This window comes from Leptopilina heterotoma, unplaced genomic scaffold (genome assembly GCF_015476425.1).
Source record: "Leptopilina heterotoma isolate Lh14 unplaced genomic scaffold, ASM1547642v1 Lhet_627, whole genome shotgun sequence".
In the NCBI taxonomy this organism is placed as follows: domain Eukaryota; kingdom Metazoa; phylum Arthropoda; class Insecta; order Hymenoptera; family Figitidae; genus Leptopilina; species Leptopilina heterotoma.
This window is the reverse complement of record NW_025111147.1, coordinates 778534-784458: the sequence shown is the minus strand read 5'-3', so window position 1 is coordinate 784458 and position 5925 is coordinate 778534.

Below are 5925 nucleotides of genomic sequence, written 5' to 3'. Positions count from 1 at the left end.
TCCGATTTGATGCAGGTCCCCAATTGCTAAATAGCAATCTATATCATTTCTTACTTTATTTATGAGTCAGTTGATGACAGGGTTTAAATGTTTATGTAAGATATTTTTAGCTGAAAAACTCTGATTTCATGCAGGTCCCCAAACTATGCATCTAAGTATATTAATAAAATTTGAACTTTAGCAAATACTTTTTAGCATAATTGCAATCTATAACATTTCTTACTTTATTTATTAATTAAATGATAAAAGGGTTCAAATATTTAACAAATATATTCTTCGCTTAAAAACTCCGATTTGATGCAGGTCCCCAAACTATGCATCTAAGTTTTTTAATACAATTTAAACAATAGCAAATACTTTTTAGCTTAATTGCAATCTATATCATTTCTTACTTTATTTATAAGTCAGTTGATGACAGGGTTTAAATGTTTATCTAAGATATTTTTAGCTGAAAAACTCTGATTTGATGAAGGTCCGCAAACTATACATCTAAGTTTATTAATAAAATTTGAACTTTAGCAAATACTTTTCAGCTAATTTGCAGTCTATAACATTTCTTACCTCATTTATTAGTTAGTTGATAAGAGGATTCAAATATTTAACAAATATATTTTAGCGATTTGATGCACTCCGATTTGATGCAGGTTCCCAAACTATGCATCTAGCATTTTTAATACAATTTAAACAATAGCAAATACTTTTTAGCTAATTTGCAATCTATAACATTTCTTACTTAATTTATTAGTTAGTTGATAAAAGTGTTCAAATATTTAACAAATATATTCTTCGCTTAAAAACTCCGATTTGATGCAGGTCCCCAAACTATGCGTCTAATTTTTTTAATACAATTTAAACAATAGCAAATACTTTTTTACTAAATAGCAATCTATATCATTTCTTATTTTATTTATTAGTCAGTTGATGACAGGGTTTAAATGTTTATCTAAGATATTTTTTAGCTTAAAAAATCTGATTTCATGCAGGTCCCCAAACTATGCATCTAAGTTTATTAATAAAATTTGAACTTTAGCAAATACTTTTTAGCATAATTGCAATCTATAACATTTCTTACTTTATTTATTTGTTAGATGATAAAAGGGTTCAAATATTTAACAAATATATTCTTCGCTTAAAAACTCCGATTTGATGCAGGTCCCCAAACTATGCATCTAAGTTTTTTAATACAATTTAAACAATAGCAAATACTTTTTGCTAAATAGAAATCTATATCATTTCTTACTTTATTTATGAGTCAGTTGATGACAGGGTTTAAATGTTTATGTAAGATATTTTTAGCTGAAAAACTCTGATTTGATGCAGGTCCGCAAACTATACATCTAAGTTTATTAATAAAATTTGAACTTTAGCAAATACTTTTTAGCTAATTTGCAGTCTATAACATTTCTTACTTTATTTATTAGTTAGTTGATAAGGGGGTTCAAATATTTAACAAATATATTTTTAGCTTAAAAACTCCGATTTGATGCAGGTCCCCAAACTATGCATCTACCTTTTTTAATACAATTTAAACATTAGCAAATACTTTTTAGCTTAATTGCAATCTATAACATTTCTTACTTTATTTTTGAGTTAGTTGATAAGAGGGTTCAAATATTTAACAAATATATTTTTAACTTAAAAACTCCGATTTGAAGCAGGTCCCCAAACAATGCATCTAGCTTTTTTAATACAATTTAAACATTAGCAAATACTTTTTAGCTAATTTGCAATCTATGACATTTCTTACTTTATTTATTAATTAGTTGATAAGAGGGTTCAAATATTTAACAAATATATTCTTCGCTAAAATACTTCTATTAGATGCAGGTCCCCAAACTATGCATCTAAGTTTTTTAATACAATTTAAACATTAGCAAATACTTTTTAGCTTAATTGCAATCTATAACATTTCTTACTTTATTTATTAATTAGTTGATAAAAGGGTTCAAATATTTAACAAATATATTCTTCGCTTAAAACTCCGATTTGATGCAGGTCCCCAAACTATGCATCTAAGTTTTTTAATACAACTTAAACAATAGCAAATACTTTTTTACTAAATAGCAATCTATATCATTTCTTACTTTATTTATTAGTCAGTTGATGACAGCGTTTAAATGTTTATCTAAGATATTTTTAAGCTTAAAAAATCTGATTTCATGCAGGTCCCCAAACTATACATCTAAGTTTATTAATAAAATTTGAACTTTAGCAAATACTTTTTAGCTAATTTGCAGTCTATAACATTTCTTACTTTATTTATTAGTTAGTTGATAAGGGGGTTCAAATATTTAACAAATATATTTTTAGCTTAAAAACTCCGATTTGATGCAGGTCCCCAAACTATGCATCTACCTTTTTTAATACAATTTAAACATTAGCAAATACTTTTTAGCTTAATTGCAATCTATAACATTTCTTACTTTATTTTTGAGTTAGTTGATAAGAGGGTTCAAATATTTAACAAATATATTTTTAACTTAAAAACTCCGATTTGAAGCAGGTCCCCAAACAATGCATCTAGCTTTTTTAATACAATTTAAACATTAGCAAATACTTTTTAGCTAATTTGCAATCTATGACATTTCTTACTTTATTTATTAATTAGTTGATAAGAGGGTTCAAATATTTAACAAATATATTCTTCGCTAAAATACTTCTATTAGATGCAGGTCCCCAAACTATGCATCTAAGTTTTTTAATACAATTTAAACATTAGCAAATACTTTTTAGCTTAATTGCAATCTATAACATTTCTTACTTTATTTATTAATTAGTTGATAAAAGGGTTCAAATATTTAACAAATATATTCTTCGCTTAAAACTCCGATTTGATGCAGGTCCCCAAACTATGCATCTAAGTTTTTTAATACAACTTAAACAATAGCAAATACTTTTTTACTAAATAGCAATCTATATCATTTCTTACTTTATTTATTAGTCAGTTGATGACAGCGTTTAAATGTTTATCTAAGATATTTTTAAGCTTAAAAAATCTGATTTCATGCAGGTCCCCAAACTATGCATCTAAGTATATTAATAAAATTTGAACTTTAGCAAATACTTTTTAGCATAATTGCAATGTATAACATTTCTTACTTTATTTATTAATTAGATGATAAAAGGGTTCAAATATTTAACAAATATATTCTTCGCTTAAAAACTCCGATTTGATGCAGGTCCCCAAACTATGCATCTAAGTTTTTTAATACAATTTAAACAATAGCAAATACTTTTTAGCTTAATTGCAATCTATATCATTTCTTACTTTATTTATGAGTCAGTTGATGACAGGGTTTAAATGTTTATGTAAGATATTTTTAGCTGAAAAACTCTGATTTGATGCAGGTCCGCAAACTATACATCTAAGTTTATTAATAAAATTTGAACTTTAGCAAATACTTTTTAGCTAATTTGCAGTCTATAACATTTCTTACTTTATTTATTAGTTAGTTGATAAGGGGGTTCAAATATTTAACAAATATATTTTTAGCTTAAAAACTCCGATTTGATGCAGGTCCCCAAACTATGCATCTAAGTTTTTTAATACAACTTAAACAATAGCAAATACTTTTTTACTAAATAGCAATCTATATCATTTCTTACTTTATTTATTAGTCAGTTGATGACAGCGTTTAAATGTTTATCTAAGATATTTTTAAGCTTAAAAAATCTGATTTCATGCAGGTCCCCAAACTATGCATCTAAGTATATTAATAAAATTTGAACTTTAGCAAATACTTTTTAGCATAATTGCAATGTATAACATTTTTTACTTTATTTATTAATTAGATGATAAAAGGGTTCAAATATTTAACAAATATATTCTTCGCTTAAAAACTCCGATTTGATGCAGGTCCCCAAACTATGCATCTAAGTTTTTTAATACAATTTAAACAATAGCAAATACTTTTTAGCTTAATTGCAATCTATATCATTTCTTACTTTATTTATAAGTCAGTTGATGACAGGGTTTAAATGTTTATCTAAGATATTTTTAGCTGAAAAACTCTGATTTGATGAAGGTCCGCAAACTATACATCTAAGTTTATTAATAAAATTTGAACTTTAGCAAATACTTTTCAGCTAATTTGCAGTCTATAACATTTCTTACTTAATTTATTAGTTAGTTGATAAGAGGATTCAAATATTTAACAAATATATTTTAGCGATTTGATGCACTCCGATTTGATGCAGGTTCCCAAACTATGCATCTAGCATTTTTAATACAATTTAAACAATAGCAAATACTTTTTAGCTAATTTGCAATCTATAACATTTCTTACTTAATTTATTAGTTAGTTGATAAGAGGGTTCAAATATTTAACAAATATATTTTTAACTTAAAAACTCCGATTTGAAGCAGGTCCCCAAACTATGCAGCTAGCTTTTTTAATACAATTTAAACATTAGCAAATAGTTTTTAGCTAATTTGCAATCTATAACATTTCTTACTTTATTTATTAATTAGTTGATAAAAGGGTTCAAATATTTAACAAATATATTCTTCGCTTAAAAACTCCGATTTGATGCAGGTCCCCAAACTATGCATCTAAGTTTTTTAATACAATTTAAACAATAGCAAATACTTTTTTACTAAATAGCAATCTATATCACTTCTTACTTTATTTATTAGTCAGTTGATGACAGGGTTTAAATGTTTATCTAAGATATTAAATATATATATATATATATATATATATATATATATATATAATTAATATATATAAAAATAATATAAAATTAATTATTTTAATATAATTATTTTATATATAATATAAAATTAATTATTTTTATATAAAATTAATTATAAAAATAAAAAATTTTTATTTGTGTTATTTGTATTAATATTTTATATAAATTAAATTATACTTACGCTGTTGAATCTTGTATGACCATCTTTTTGATCATCTCATTTGAAGACATACCGTTTTTATCCATAATTATTAGTTTTTATTTGAATTTTAAAAACGTTTATTATTTTTCACCTTAGGCACAAATAATATGATGGTTTTTTTTAATTAGTACATATAAAAACAGATACGTTTCTATGGAAACATATTTTGTTTTTCATTTGTTTTAAATTTTTAATTCAAATGTATTTTTTATAGTAAAACTTAAGGCTGCGTTTACATTAGAAAAAAATAATGTGTAATTTGTAGCGTAATGTGTATTGTTTTTGGCATTGACAACTGTCAGGGGCAATTACACTATATATTACACAATTTTCTACTCATTATTTTTTCTGTTGTAGACGCAGCCTAAATAATTTTATTAGAATTTTTTATATAGTAAAAATTTATTACAATTTTAATATTTAAAAATATTAATAAAAAAATTAAATATTTGTGATTTTTGAAAATATAATAATTCTTGTTATTAATTTAAAAAAAAATAATTGAATATTATACTTTAAAAATAAAATAAAATTTGGAAATATGAAATAATAATTAATAATAATTGTTGATAAATTAGATTTACTGTATGTATAAATATATTTTTAAAATTTTGTTTATTATTTCAAAATTATTATGTTTTATAATTTAATTGATTGTATTTATAATAATAATAATTTTATCTGAAATATATAAAGATTTTCTATTTAATTTAATGTATTTTAAATGAAGAAATTCTTTTCAATTATTATTTATTATTCTTTTCTATTATTATTTATTATTAATGTAAATAAATAATTAATAATAATTATGTATATATATATATATATATATATATATATATATATATATATATATATATATATATATTTGTAAATGCTTAACAAAACGAAATTCTTTTGCATGAACTTTATACTCTATTTCCTTAATAGAAAATTACGCGGTATAAAAAAAGTTTTTGTAGTAGCTGAATGAGAATCTAAAATCAGATAATTAAAATTGAAAATGATGGATCAAATATCAAGAATAT